This window comes from Strix aluco, chromosome 1 (assembly GCF_031877795.1).
Source record: "Strix aluco isolate bStrAlu1 chromosome 1, bStrAlu1.hap1, whole genome shotgun sequence".
Classification (NCBI taxonomy): Eukaryota; Metazoa; Chordata; class Aves; order Strigiformes; family Strigidae; genus Strix; species Strix aluco.
The window spans coordinates 135475844-135492312 of NC_133931.1; the positions used below are offsets into that span (position 1 = coordinate 135475844).

The following is a 16469-nucleotide window of genomic DNA, read 5'->3' on the forward strand; positions in this document are numbered from 1 at the left end:
GCAACTATAAATTTTAATGCTGTGAAAACACCATGGCTTGCCTTCTTTACTCACTTTTGAAAATGAGATCTCTGTAAAATACCAAAGTAATCATAAAGTTCTGATTTAAGTCCAAAACAAAAAATTTAAGAGGTGTACTATCCTTATTTACACACACCAGAGCTGTTATTTTACAACAGATACATGGAGGAACATCCCCAGAAATCCCCTGGTGAAGTCATCTGAAACCCTGTTCAAAAGAACAATAACCTTCTGCATCAGTACAGCTTCCTGTTATCTCGTATCTGACTTATGATTAGGAAAAAAGCTTCCATTAACTTCATTAAACAGTGATTATCCAAGAATTCCACTGTTTTCATAGCATAACCAATGTTCTTAGATTATTAGTGTTTTTTAGTCAAATGGTCTAGTTCAAAGGTATTGTACTCATTTACCCAGTTGTCCAGATAGACAGCAGTAACAGTCAGATGACAGCAAGAGCATCGTAACAGAACTTTAATATTCATTTCACCAGTTCCATAAATTGCTTCAATTTTATAGATATAGAAAATAATTATAAAATACATAAGAGGTATACTGCATCTAACTCCCACGCTCCACACATCAGACACAGATACCACTGGTTTTGCAATAAACACTTCACACAGGTGTTCTGGGTTTGGGGTTGGGTTGGTTTGGTGTTGGTTTGAATATCAATAAGGTAGGGAGCATTTTTTTTTCATATTTAGAATTACTTTAGTCATGCAGGCAATGCCGCTGTCAAAATAGGTCCAAACTGGAATACTAGTAATAAAAGTGCCATGCAAAACATTATAAAAAATTTCAAACAACTTAATATGAAATCACAGCAATTGCAACATCAGCATGAAGACACATCTTTCTTTCCCTTGTCAGGGAATCTTTCCCCCTTCACACTTTCCAGACATCATAGCCTTCAACTTATCCTTGATCCCAGTGTGCTGCTTTATTCTGAGCACCACTTCACATCTCTGTAACTGGGTGTTGCTCAAACACTCACCACAACATTTTGTTTGTTGCTCTTGTGATCTGGAATTCAACAAGGGCTTAGTTTATGCCCTCAAACAAAAAATTCCTTGTTCTACCCATTCCAAAGCCACAGCACATGGCCTCACTTACAGACTGAGAGCTGTCCTGGCTCCTCTCACCCTTGAGAAGGAATGTGCCCATCTTGAATCTGCCACCTTCCATTCTCACATGCCAATGCCTCCCTCCACAGCACAAGAGGACCCAGCAGCTGCTGCAGTTTTCCTGCTCTGACTATGCAGGATGCGGTCATGAGATTTCCACTCAGGTCAACAGGTTTTCCCAAAAAACACAACAGCATTTCCAGCATCTCTCAAACCCACACAACCATTTCTCACTGTGCTTTTACCTACCAGAAAAATGATTCTAAGCATCTCTCTCACACACACACACAAAAAAAAAGGAAAAGAAAAAAAAAGCCAGTGACAGATTTTATTTGATTGCATGTGGTTGGTTGTTCCTACCATCTTTTCCTGCTGCTTTGCTCTGGTAGTCAATCTGTTGTCTGCTCTCGCAAACCATCTTTAACAGTAGCACTTTGGCTCTCTAAAGAAGCAATCCTCAAGGAGTGCAACTTCCACAGAATAATACAGTACATTCCTTCATTTAAAAAGCAAAGACTTGCTCAACACTGAGCATCTTTGCCTAGGACATGCTTGCTTTTACACAAGGCTGAAATTTGAGGCCCAGCACTTGGTAAATAGGAGTGCAGACTGACTTTTCACATATCACTAACTGCTGTAATCATCCCAAGTAGAAAAGTAAATATTTTGAAATGGAAACACACCAAAAATACTCTGAAATTAAATGTAAATCAAGCATGACTGTGCATATGACAATCCTGTTAGCACCTGTCCACCAGTAATCGGATGGTAGCAAATCACTGTGTCCATATGGACCAAACCTGACATTCACAGAAACTGAGAGAAAAGATGCACAGTTAAGTCAAACCTGGAGCTTAAGCCACATGGAGGCATCCTGAAATTTTACTGGAATTCCATTTCAGAAGTGGGGGAGGGGAAATCCTCACTATCTGGCAGTAAGTATTTGAAAATAAAGATGTAGATTTTATAATTCTCCCTCTTTTTTCCCTTTATTTCACATACACACCAGTTCTCCCCAATCTTTAGGAAAAGAGGAAAAAAACCTACCAAAAACCCAAATAACAAAAAATACCCCAAAATAGCTAACTGGCTGAATAGAAATCCAGTTTCTCTCTGCTGCAGTCGCTTCCACTGGGGTCACCACTGGCAGTGCCCTGTCAGCCTTTGGGATCAGCCCAAGCAGCTCCCACCTTCACGGTTCCTAATCCCTGGAGCGCCCTATCTACATCCACTGGAAAAGAAAAAGCAAGAACAGCTCAAGGACATGGCAAGTGAGGAGACAGCAGCAGTCAGAGGATGTAAGATGGGGAATGTAAGACAGACATGGTTGGAATTTTCCTCAGTTGCTCTTTTGGTGGTCTGATTTAAGAAATGCAACAGGATTTTTTTCCAAAATGCCATAAAAAAAGGGTGTACAACAAGGTGAGTAACTCTGCGCTGAGCTCACCTTCTGTCACACATTTCACTGACTCTAAAATAATGGGCTAGGAAGAAGCTTACACACATAGATTAACACTTTTATTTTACAAAACTCTTCTGTGTATCACTGAATATGTATTTCCATGTAGTATAAAAAATATATGTAACTGTTACTAAAGCACTCCCTAGATTATATTACTATGTTTCCATAACCCCAAGATTCTTACCACCATGACACCAATGCAACAGTAAAAGCTATTATATAATGCATAGTTGATTAATAACATACAGCAGAATAGAGGAACAACAGTGATCAAAAGGGCCACATCTGCAGACTGATGACGGAACTGTTCATTTTCTCAGATTTAATGTATATATTTTTACATATTCCTAGAAAACAGAGTTGTAATTACTGTTCCAATATATAGCAAGATCCAGACGAACGGAAAAATAATTTTAAAAGTTCAAGTGTATTTTTCTTGTACTAAAAATAAAAAAATTTACATTATATTCACATCTGCACATGCATCTTCTTTTATGTGCAAGTCCATTATGAGGAAAAAATCATCTAAAGATCTGAAGGTTATAAAACTAGTATCAGATCCATACATCTCCTGGCTTCAGTTCTCCAAAAAGAATGAAGTGATGACTGCAGCAGGACATTTCAAATACAGCTCACTACAAAATCCCGTTGCTGACCACAAATGACTTAACTGAAGCCTCTCTCACGGACTACATACCACGATCTGCATGAGTTAAACTCCCGCGTACGTCAGCAGCAGGTCCACACGCAGAAGGAAGGTCATTGACAGTTTCAGAGGCATGAATTTGTCAGTCTAAATCCTGATGTCACTCCCTCAGAGTATCAGTAGATTAGAAGCTGCCTGCATAGACCTTCTATGCATCTGCTATGAGGGCCATAACACAAATAGAGCTTAGGGAAAATATACAAAAAATAAACTTGATAGATGTTGTCAAGATATTCACAATACCAGAGATCACATCCCAATAGTCAGCATTATGATGCATTAATTTTATACTGTACATAATTCTTAATTTAAAACTTCAAAGTATAGGAAACATTACAGTCTAACTCAGTATTTTCAGAATAAGTGAACTTTAAAAAAAAGTAGTAACTGGAGTCCGACAGCATCAGCCTTCCTCATTTACTATTCCCTTGCTTTATCATATTCACCTTTGCAAGTTCAGATCCACAAAATTACACACTGCCTTTTGATAGTGTTCGCTATTCATTAATTTTACTAGCCCAGAACATTTCAGTGGTTATTATTAAATACATCTCTTACTGAGCTACAATTGCTTGGATTCCTTTGTAGAGTAAATTTTTGTACTGTACACCTAACAGGGTGGCACCAGTCTACCTCAGTAGTTCAGACTACCTATGAAATACTGGACAATATTTCACTTAGATTCAAATAACATGTCACAGAACTGTAACTCCTACTAAAAGGATTAAATAAATGATGTAATGGAAGGCTATATACTGTATTATTTATAAGCACTATTATTTACAATGATAAGTAGTGCTTACAGAATAATTTATGGGAAATGTATTTTTTTCAGTTAAGTGTGATCACCAACTTCACAGAAGTACAATTCTTGGAAACAGACTCCCAGTGAGAATAGGCATGCTTTCGAATAAGAGGTAACGTTGTTCCCATCTTCTCCAATACTTTAATTTAAAATAGCAGACCTTAAAAAATTCTGATAGTAACTGCTTTGCTTAAATATCTTCACAGATGAGCACATTAGGCATGCAAACATTATCAAAGTATTATGTTTTATTGTAAACTAAAATTATCTCCGTCTTTTGCCCTCTTTCTTGTAGCATTATTGTAAATCTTAAGTTATTTTTTTAGACTGTAGGGAGACATTCTGTGGCTTGTGGTAAGGGTGTGCAAAACTGATGCACAGTGAACCCCATCTGAGTGAAGCATTTATGACAAGGTTTCCTGACGGTGTAAACGACTAAACACAATGGTCCATGTGATCTATTCCAGGTCCATGTTCCCATTGCTATACTGATCTATTAAAAGAGGATGAATATGGTAACGTTGACTTTTTAATAATAATGTAATACACAGCAAATTATTTAGTAATAATACATACACACTGTACCAGTTACTTACAAACTCCACTTCTGTTGGGCATATGATCTAGATAAAAATAACACTTCTGTCAAGTTTTGGACTTCATCCAGAACTAATGTGATCCCAGTTAGGGTCAGTCACTTGTTTGGGAACTGTTTCTCTAATTACCACCTCAAAACTTCAATTCCTGTAAGTAATTAAACTGTAATAGATACCTTCTGACAGCTATAAATTTAATCATGTTCACAACACACTATGAATGCCGGCATATTCAGCACATAGTCAATATAAAATTATATAAGAAAGTGTGCATACATATATACACACAACCATTTTCTAAATGGACAAAGTCAAGGTATTTACGTATTCTTCAGCAGAAGGTTAACTATTTTGTATTAGGCTATGATTAGAAGATTAGCAAACAGAAAAACAAAAAAACCCCTAAACATTTCAAAAGAATTTTTCAAACACATTTTTATTTCTAATAATTCCTTAAATAAATTTACCCAAAAAATGTGATTCATTAGACTGTTATGAAGTTAATCTTTTAAATAATTTTAAGTTCACTGTGTTCTTTTAATTCACAGAATAAAACACCCATTCCCAATGGATGATCAAATCATTCTTCTACTTGTTACTATACCCATACCAATGAAACATTTAACACAGATCCCATAATGTTTTTAAGGACTGATAGAGGAAAAGATTTATAAAGTTGAAACAGAATTTAGGTATAATACAGGCACTAAATCCCCTAATACCCCAACTCTCCTTTCTCTTGCTTGCTAATGCTGCCCTCCACTTCCCACTGGAATAGTCTCTTATGTCTCAGCATTGATGAATATGTCATGCACATAAAAAAAGAAAAAAAAAACCTAGCTGCTAGCTGTACACTTAAAGTGATGAGCAGTGAGCTCATCAGCAATGAGTTATCACTCAGAAATAAAATTTTGGAATCACAATCAGAAAACAGCAGATCAGTGCTCAGCAGTATTCAAAAAAACCCAAAACTATTCAGAAAGGAACAGAGCATAAAACAATTTATTCCACCTTATAGATCCCTGGTATGCTTGCATTTTGAGTAACATATAGAATTTTTGGACTTTCAAATTGATTAGAACTGGAAAAAGAAAAGGACAAAAAGATGAAGCAACCTGCTCATAAGGAAAAAAAGATTATCATAGAATCATAGAATAGTTTGGGTTGGAAAGGACCTTAAAGATCATTTAGTTCCATCCCCTCCTGACATAGGCAGGGACACCTCCCACCAGATCAGATTGCTCAAAGCCCTGTCCAACCTGGCCTTGAACACTTCCAGGGAGGGAACATCCACAACTTCTCTGGGCAAACTGTTCCAGTGTCTCATCACACTCATAGTAAAGAATTTCTTCCTTACATCTAATCTCAATCTACCCTCTTTCAGTTTAAAACCATTACCCCCCATCCTATCACTACACTCCCTGATAAAAGAGTCTCTCTCTGACTTTCCTGTAGACCCCCTTCAGGTACTGGAAGGCCACTATGAGGTTTCCCCAGAGCCTTCTCTTCTCCAGGCTGAACAACCCCAATTCTCTCAGCCTGTCCTCCAGAGGAGGTGCTCCAGCCCCCTCATCATCTTCATGGTCCTCCTCCTCTGGACTCACTCCAACATGCTGGGGGCCCCAGAGCTGGACACAGCACTCCAGGTGGGGTCTCACAAGAGTGGAGTAGAGGGGGAGCATCTCTCCCTCAACCTGCTGGTCCTGCTTCTCTTGACACGGCCCAGGATATGGTTGGCTTTCTGGAACACAAGCACACATTGCCAACTCACAGTCAGTTTTCTATTCGCTACTACTCCCAAGTCCTTCTCCTCAGGGCTGCTCTCAATCCATTCTCTGCCCAGCCTGTATTTGTGCTTGGGATTGCCCCGACCCACATGCAGGACCTTGCACTTGGCCTTGTTGAACTTCATGAGGTTTGCACAGGCCCACCTCTCAAGCCTGTCAAGGTCCCTCTGGATGCCATCTCTCCCCTTCAGTGTGTCGTTGGCAAACTTGCTGAGGGTGCACTCAATCCCACTGTCCGTGTTGCTAACAAAGATGTTAAACAGTGCTGGTCCTAACACCGACCCCTGAGGAACATCACTCGTCACTGCTCTCCACCTGGACATCAAGCCATTGACTGCAACTCTTTTGAGTGCAACCATCCTGCCAATTCCTTATCCACTGAATGATCCATCTGTCAAATCCACATCTCTCCAATTTAGAGACAAGGATGTCGTGTGTGACAGTGTCAAATGCTTTGCACAAGTTCAGCGAGATGACTTCACTTGCTCTTCCCTTTTACACCAATGCTGTTACCCTGTCACAGATTAATTATCTTCCCTTCTACAACACCCACGGGTTGAAGATCATCACCACAGCTGTTCTGCCTTAAGGTGCTTGAACAGTTTAAAACCTTTCCAGACATTGTGCTTTTCACAAGGAATTTCTCTTTGAACAGCCTTACCATTTCTTGCATATCCCTAAAACATTTAAATGGATGTAGTAGATACTGGTTTTAAGTGTTTGAGGCATTTAGGTTCTCTAAAGAAAGCAGACATATATGTTCTATTTGTAGAGGTTCTACACACCTCTGTATATGTGCACCTCTGTCAATGAATCACTCAAGAGAACTGGTCTCAGTCTAAACAGGATGAAAATCAATTTTTATATCAACATGCAATAATGAGCTACACATGTGATTCATATTCATAAGTTAGTATCAAGCATGGTTATCAATGTACATGCTGACATGAAAACACAAGGTTCAGCAAGTACAGAAGATCTTCATACTGGAACACACGTATCAACTTCCCTGCAGAAAAACAGTATTTTATTCCTCCATGGGTTAATAATTTGCTCATAGTTTAAAAGAGATGGCACCTGCTTTGCCAAATACATATTTGCATTTCCAAAGAATGAGAGCAGTAAACAAGACAAGGGGAGGAGTGCTGAAACTTTTCCTGAATAAATTAAAGATTAATAATCTCTAAAGGGAAGGGATGAAGCATTTGAATCTGAATGAAAACTGCAGAACGTGCCAAGAAATATGTACAAGAATTGGCAAACTTTTCCTGCTTGTGATGCTCTCCAGTGAAAGCTGGCCAAGAGCGTAAATAATGCAAGATGAACCAGATCCCGACCTCACAGCAAACCTAAGGAGTTGTACCTTGTCAGGACACATAGAAGATTTCGGTCCAATTTTAGTACAAGTAAACAAAGCAAGAATATCTTTCAGTTCAGTAATTGCTATCATTATAAATCCATGCTTCACAGTAGTTTATTTTGGATTTTGCAAACAATGCTTTTATTTAATTTTATCCTAAATTGGTAGATGAATTAAGGATGAATTACAGAAGTTTTCAAGGTTTCTAGATGGTGAAAGCATTACTCCACCCCTATAGCAGTGGTTAGCTTTTTAGTTAGGGTCCTGGACTAATTATGCAGAATTCACTGTCTTAATATATCATCGTGTTAGGATACTGGAAGGGTAATAGGTCTTCTCTTTCTTTAGCTGGACAGCATTTTGAGAGCCACTAATGTAGGATCTGAAATTAAAAAGCTTCACTGAGTGACCAGAGTTGATCAGGAAACTGCCCTGAACTGAAATAAGGTCAGAGGGAGTATGGCCCAAACCCTGAAAGAGTGTTCTTCAAAAGTGTAAGATCTTTTATATGGCTCATATATTCTTATTAGTTTCCTCTAGAGCTATCTGCTCATTAAACTACACTGAAATATGACTGAATGTTACTGTTACTTGGAAAAGTGTATTTGTATGATTCTACAAATTATTCTGTCATTGACAGATGATCTATCCTGACCTCCATCTCATCAGACCTGAATAAGAATTTACACAAATGCTTACTGGAGACTTGAATTTCCTCTTGTTCATTAGAGATGCAACTAGATATAAAGTACCAGATCATCCATCAAGATTATTTTTCTCAACACCAACAGAGACATGAAAAACACCATACTGGTGCACTGTAATACAGGGTAGAAAAAATTTCTTGATCGCTCATACAAGTAACCTCACAAGCTGTTTTTATAATTTCTGGATGCATAACTTATTTATAGGAAACAGTCTTTGACACAATATAAAGCTTTTTTATGAGTCATTATTTTGAATTCACAAAGACAAAAAAATTTCTTAACTATGGTATTTTACTATGTAAGGAATACCAAATAACCACCTGGCATTTTCAATTTAAAGAGGAAGTAAATGAATATTCTTATCTGAGTAATCTACTGTGATTAGCAACATCTAATCTTCAAAACTGGGAGGTTTCCCCAGGATGCCTCCAGCCACTTTATTTTTATGAAGAAACAGTTGTGTCAACAGAGCTAAGCCTAACAAAGGGCACTACAAGGTTTTATCTCTGTTATATAAAAGATTACATTGCTTAGAAGGTTTGAATTCTTTGACATAGAAGTTGTAAGGCTGTTTAAACACAAACCTTTTCATGAGTGTTTTTAAAGTAAAAAAAAGGCAGAATGACCCACTGCCCCTCCTACAATGAGCAGAAGTCATAGTAGCACTATACAATTTTAAATTTACAACAGGGTAAGAAGATAAACCCAAGCACAGCCATAGCAGTTTTTCAACCTGCATCACATGTTGAACAAAGTAAAACTAAATTCCTGAGCAAGACTTTGTGGTTTCAAAGTAAATCCAGAGTTTCAGAAAATTCTATAATTTTATTTTACATTAAAAAGTGTTATTGGAATATTTTCTGTCAATAAGGAATTAAGACAGAGGCTTTTTTGAGGAAAGCATGTCATAGCCATTTTTTTAAAACATGATAAAAAATGGAAATGCTCCAAAGTACTTGTTTATTTAGTTATATTTAAAAATAGGTCCTTTGATATTTAACTTCTGGTATGGGGCCCATTCTAAGCAACTAAAAGGCTATTTTACTTTGTGTTTTTTTTCAGTAATGCACGGAGAAGATCTGATACAGTCTTTGGTGTTCAATTCTCCCTTACACTTCTCCTTCTAGTTGAGAAAATACCCAAGGGTACACTTTATCTCACCCAAAGCCGGATGCCTTAAAATTAGACCTTAAACTGTGAAAGAGTCATTCCAGCCAGGCACCCTTTATAATTAATTGAGACCTGGATACATCCGGAATGTACTTCAACTGACCTATATAGGATGCTCATCTTAAAATTAAAATTTCCCTCAGCAGGTGCTTTTGTGTTTCCATTAGCAATAATAGGAGAGACAGAAGGTAACCAGATGGTATTTAGATACTGAATACAGCACAGATTAGTCTCATTTATGTATATTTTGAGCATTATCAAAATTTTTAACTCTACATGATTGACTAAATTATCAAAATACCAAGAAACAACCAAAGTAAAACTTTTGAGTAAAAAAATTATAGGAGTACAGGGAAACAGCATCCCGGCTATATAAAAGAGCTTCATCCGAGTTTTACATTTCTAGTCCTAAACCTTTTCACAGAATTCACTTGCTTAAATCCTGTAAATTTTAGAAAAATAATTTATTTGAAGACTAACCTTGGGGAAAAAAAAAAATTAAAAAAGTAACCATTAAACTCCCTTAATTTATTCCTATCTGTAATCACGTATTTGGCTGTTTTCATCTACTTCAATATAAATTTTTTTGGCTACTAATTCTGTTATTTCCCTTTTTAATTTTTTTTCCTTCCTCCCTTCTTAGAAACATCCTTCTGGCCTTATCCTAATATTACCTCCCATTCAGTTGATGAATGCAAGCATTTATGCAGGAAACATGAGAAAATCCATTATTAATGAGGCAAAAGACTCCACAAGAAAAAAGCAGCAAACGCTTGATTCTTGTGATGCCGTGGTTCATACCGCTTATGGATAGGCCATAGCTTCTATGTACTAGATTTACAAGACACCACTTTTCCTGTCAGAAGACAAGACAGGAAAGTCTGCTGATTTCACATCATCCTTGATTCTTTCCTGAGCAGATACAGCTGCCTTACTATTTGCAATTTCTGTCTTTTGCTTAAATTTAACTTGTCAACCATCTAGGACCAAAAACATACAAATAAGTAACTGCACCAATGTGCTGGTTTTGATTGGGATAGAGTCAATTTTCTTCACGGTAGCTAGTAAGGAGCTATATTTTGGATTTGTGCTGAAAACAGTGTTAATACGGAGATGTTTTTGTTATGGTTGAGCAAAGCTTACACAGAGTCAAGGCCTCTTCTGCTCCTCCCACCACCCTATTTGTGGGTAGATTGGGGGAAGTTGGGAGAGGACATGGCTGGGACAGCAGACCCCAACTGACCAAAGGGATATCCCATATCGTATGATGTCATGCTCAGCATATAAAGCTGGGGGAAGAAAGAAGAAGTGGAGGACGTTCAGAGTGATGGTGTTTGTCTTCCAAAGTAACGGTTACCCATGATGGAGCCCTGCTTTCCTGGAGATGGCTGAGCACCTGCCTGCCCATGGGGAGTGGTGAACGAATTCCTTGTTTTGCTTTGCCTGTGCATGCGACTTTTGCTTTACTTATTAAACTGTCTTCATCTCAACCATGAGTTTTCTCACTCTTACCCTTCCAGTTCTCTCCCACACCCCACCGGAGGTGGGAGCAAGCGAGCAGCTGTGTGGGGCTTAGTTACCAGCTGGGGTTAAACCACGACAATGAAAAAGCCACATGTACTTCAACAGTGTTCAGGACTGATTTCAGATAATTTCCAAACTTGAAACAGCATAAGCATCAGAAGTGTCCACCTGGAGACACAATTAGACCAAACAGAATAAATTTGACTAGTTGCTTTTCCTTTATGCAACATGCTTTAGAAGACAAAGGAAAAAAGGATCAAGGTTCTATTACCCATGTGAGTTCTTCACAATCCCTGAGTAAACCATGACTACATTGAAATTCTTCATAAAGTCCCACAAGACAACCCAAAAGGGAAGCGAAGCACCATTTCAGAGCAGAAGACTCACAGAATTCAACGCACACAGTGCAACACAGACTTTTGTGAAAACTGCATTATGTATCTGCTGGGATTCTTGCTACTGTAAGGACTTGAGAGTCAACTATTAATTACTACTACTGAGCACTAAACATTCCATTGAACTTATAACGAAAAAAAAAAAAAAAAAATCACAATTTCAAACCAAGTAAGAAAAATGTGGCTGAAAATCAAACTAAAAAAAATAAATTTCACAGCATTTGCATCAACTAGAGATTTCTACCAGCACATATAAAAGGTCCATTACTGAAAATTAAAATCATTAACAGACAAGAAGTATCTAGAGATCATTTTATTCACGGTTTATTATAGTAAATAACAAACAATCTAAAAATAAAAAGCTCATCTGTCCCAGCAATTAGAAGTCCAATTAGTAACACTGAACTGCCAAATGTGTCTGCAAGTTTGCTTTTCTTTGTTTTATTTACTTTTTAAAAAATAGTTTAGGACAGCACAATAGTGTCAGAGTTGTACATTTACATTCCAAACTGGTATTAAGAGGTTGGACAAGAAATAATTAAACAGTCTCCAAATACTTACATTTGTTAAGCTTTAAAACTTGTGGCTAACTAACTAAACAAGACTACATCCCCTCAGGGCTAAACTGCTGCAAACACGATTCAGAGAAATCTTCTATTTTCTTCAGAAACAATTAAAAAAGGAAAATATGTTCTAGATTGCATAAAGCTGTTTTACTGAGTGTTTGGGGACCGTTAGTCATCCTGATTTCAAATAAATAAATAAATAAATAAATACTTTACTTCTCAACTTCCTAAATTGGTCTAAATACCTTACCTCCATCAGATCATTCCTATCTGTAATAAGAGCATCATTAGTTTAACGAAAACTAGGTCAGGTTGACAAACTGATGATATCAGTTTCAAAGTCCAAATTCGTAACTTTTTCCGCTCCTGTAGACAAGGTATCAAAAATAACTACAAACATCTAATTCTTTTCAGTGAGACCCAGCTTCTTAAGCTTTCCTCCAGTATTGTGAATTTGCTGGTTCAGCTATAAAGCAGGTTCCCAAACAGAAAATTATTAACAAAACAGTCTTATGAAAAACTACAATTATGGACAAATAATGGTCTTAACTCTACTACTACTGTTACTAATTATTTCGTAAGTGCCGCAGGAAACAATGGACAAGAGCCCTCTGACTGAAGAGACTCACAACTGAAGGTCAACAGATCCTTTATGGGGAATTCTTCCCACCAAAAGAATTTTTTTTAACCTTTTATATCATCTCCTATTGATTAAACAGGCTGTGAAATGCTGTAATTCCTACAGAAAAAGGCTTAGAACTCATTCTGTGCAGGTATAAAAAAAACCCCAAACCTGAATGATACCTAGAGCAAGGCTCAGCACATTTTATTAATTTATTTTTTGTTTGAGACAGTAGTGCAAAACTCAACTGGCAACTCCCAAAATAGATTGCAAACCTTACTTGACAGCAACAAGAAGTAGGGAGCTGGAATCCAAAACTAATGATTTCAGGAGGTCAGCAACCTGCTCTTCAGTAGCATCGCACTCTGCTGATGTCTCCCAGATTTCACATTGTAACTTTAAAATAAACATAGATGTCTTTCCCAAGTACCTTCTCCTTTCCAGGTAGGGTCTGGCTGAAATTGTTTTGCTCCTGCACACCAAACTACAAAACAAGATCTGTTCTTTGTGTTTTCCTCTCCCTTATGATCATTGTCACTCTTCCATAATTCTAGATACAGATGGAAACATTTCATCACACACTTTTCACAGCAGTCCACGACCCTCACCATGACAAAAGATGAGAAGATACAGCACGAATATAGGTATCATCACATAAAATACTCTTTAGAACCAAGTTAACTTTAACCAAGGAAACATCAGAAATAACTGAGGCTTTAAAAAGACTTGTTAAAATTGCATGCAGAAGGTGTAACTTATCAATGATCTAATTCATAACAAGGATTCTAAGTGATAACAATTCGAAGCGAATGAAACATTATGTATCATCTATATATGCTGTTAATATTTAATTATAAAATATAACTTAAACCCATTATCTTTCATTCTGTAGGTGCCAATCACAAGAACTCAGTGCTACTGTCAAGCAAGGACAACACAAAAAAAGTCCAGTCCAGCAAGTTTTCCAGTGTTGACCTATTACTACCTTTAATCCCAAATGTACTTACGCTCTGCTTTAGCAAAATGCTGCTCTAGCAGGTCTCCTACAACCCTCTTACTCTCTTCATTCCTGTTCCAGTGATTTCATGCCATTGTCAAGAGGTACCCAGACCTGTCATAAAGTGTCACCTGAATGACATTTTGTTCCAGAACAGAAATGGTGCAGAATGTCCTTATAAATAAAAAACCCCGATGCCTAGTGCTCTTCAAAACAGATACTAACTTTTTTACTTTCAAACTACATAAACTGTTCAAAAATAACTTAGCCATTCATTTATGCATTGCTACTGAGCACCGGTCTTTGAATGTTTTGAGACACCTATAGGTGTTTCCAAAAGATTACTTCAGTTTGTAAGTAACAGTAACAGTTCCTAAACAAACATAAGAAAGTGTGTTTTTCCCTAAACCTGCTTAAGAGCAGCAACTTTGGTTGTTTGCAGGCACTTAATTAGATTAACAGATTTAGGCCCCAAATACTTCAAATTCGTAGCATAAAATATCTCACTCCACACACGTTTCAGACTGTTGAGTAATTGTTTCAGGATTTCCCTGCCGTGATAAACGACAAAGTCCTTCCACCTTGACAAAAGAACAAGGGATGACATAAACCCCGGGAGGAAAGCACTGCTTTGTGATGCCTCACGTTTCTTGATACTTGTTTTCATTCCGTACCAGACAGGCATTTCAGGCTCTGAGCAATACTGGATTATCACTTTGGGGAGAAACAAAGAACTTCTTTCCTGTCATTTTATCATAAAGCATAGCACAAGTTCAGTCATTTGGGAATGCGTATTAGTTTCTTGGTATGGATTTTTTTTCAGATGTGTAACGACGTTTTAATATACGTAGAAGCATTATACCATTCAAGTACAAAGAGCAAAAACTATTACCTTGCTACATTAGGTCATCTGACCTACACGGGAGTAGAAGAAATGTTTAGTGGTTTAAAAAAAAACCCACACCACATTTCTCCTGAAAGAATTACTCGTTTTCCCCATCTTGTTGCATTCCCTTTCTTAGTTTATGATAGAGATTTCGAAAGCTTATTCCATCTGCTTTCTGAAGTTACATCAACCAGACAAAACTGCTTCTGAAAATTAATAAAGTTTTAAACTAAATTTGTCGAAAAGCAGTCAAATGGAAAGAATTAACTGAAGACCCTATAATCTGCTTGTTTAGCTAGGGAAAAAATACTTATGATCCAGTAATCTTCTGAGAAAACCTTTTATCCATTTCAAAAACAGGATACTCACAATGAAAAATGTAATCACATGCACTCCTGACAAAAAGCGCTTTTCAACAAAATGAATCAAAGCGACACTGGACCACACAAAACAAGAATAAGCCGTATCTAAATTGACTTCAGTCATCCACAAGTTTTGCCAATTAGCACAGGATTTTTAATTCTTCCTTGAAAAGACCCTTAGCCAGACAGTCTGCCACATCAACGCTCAAAGTTTCAGCAGACCAGCCTTTCGAACCTAAGTTTGCAGTTGCACCTTTTGTTTGCTGCCCTGACGACGTTCGCGCCCGCGCTGCCTCCTTCAGCAATTCACCGGTTTGAGCCCAGCTACCGCCGCCCGCCCGCCCAGCGCCAGGACCTGCCGGGGATGAGCGAAGCGATGGAGGTCAGCGAGGCAAACTGGCATCCAGAAACCAAAGCGACGGGCCGTGACAAATGCAATGCAGCACGGCCAGCTACAACTTTCTGCCTAGCCCCTCCGCTACGTCCATACCCGCCCCCCCACACACACGGCCCCCCCGCCGCCCCCAGCTCCGCGATCGCAACCAGTTCAGCCGCCCAGCGACTCGCGAACTTACTGCAGTGCGATGCGGGAGGAGGACACGCACGGCCCTGGGATGCGGGGGAGCCCGGCGCGCTAGGCAGCCGCGGGGACCGGCCATCCAGCCGGGCGACCGCCAGCCCCGCCGCCGCCGCCAGCCCCCGCCCCGCTGCCGCCGGCTGCCGCAGCCCAGCGCGCCCGGCCCCGCGGGGCCGCCGCCACCCTCCGCCCCGCTCCCCGCCGCCCTCCGCGGCGCAGCGCGGATCCCGGCAGCCGCCCCGCTCCCGGGAACAGGCAGCCGCCGCCGGGCCGCGCGGTTTTAAGCGGCTGTGCGCCAGCACATCTCCCACCCCTTTCTGGCCGGGCGGCAGGGGGGAGGGGACAGGCGACACTCGCACACACTGACACACGCACACTGACACACGCTCTCGCCCGCAGCCCCTCCCGCCCCCTGCGCAGCTGCGGTACCTGTTGTCCGGCGCCTGCATCCTCCGGGCGCCGCCCGCCGACTCCGCGGCCCCGTCCCCGCTCCACGCTCGGGCGGCGGTGCGCCAAGACCCGAGCCCCGCTCCGCACGGCTCCGCTCCGCTCCCGCTTCCCCAACCGCCCCCCGGCGCCGACAGACACCGTCCCCGCACCCGCGCAACACTTACCCAAAGTTTAGCCGGTCTCCCCGCCGGCGGCGGCCGCGCCGGGCTGCCGGTCGCTCTCCGGCCGGCTCCGAAGCAGCGGGGCTGAAGCAGCGGCCGCGCCCGCGCAGCCGCGGGGGCGCGGAGGGGCTGTGCGCGGCCCGCCCTGCGCACCTGCGCGGCACCCGCCCGCCCTCGCGTACCTGCCG

At 40.0% G+C, this 16469-nt stretch overlaps 1 protein-coding gene across 4 annotated transcripts in view; it reads right to left on the reverse strand.

The window, feature by feature from the left end:
• Positions 1-15789, reverse strand: part of DGKB (diacylglycerol kinase beta) — a 356999-nt gene extending 341210 nt beyond the window's left edge. For all 4 annotated transcript variants that reach the window (XM_074836682.1, XM_074836664.1, XM_074836674.1 and 1 more), the window contains exon 1: positions 15669-15789. The gene's annotated coding sequence lies outside the window, so the exon portion shown is untranslated. The remainder of the gene's footprint in view (positions 1-15668) is intronic.
• Between the last annotated feature and the right edge of the window lie 680 nt (positions 15790-16469).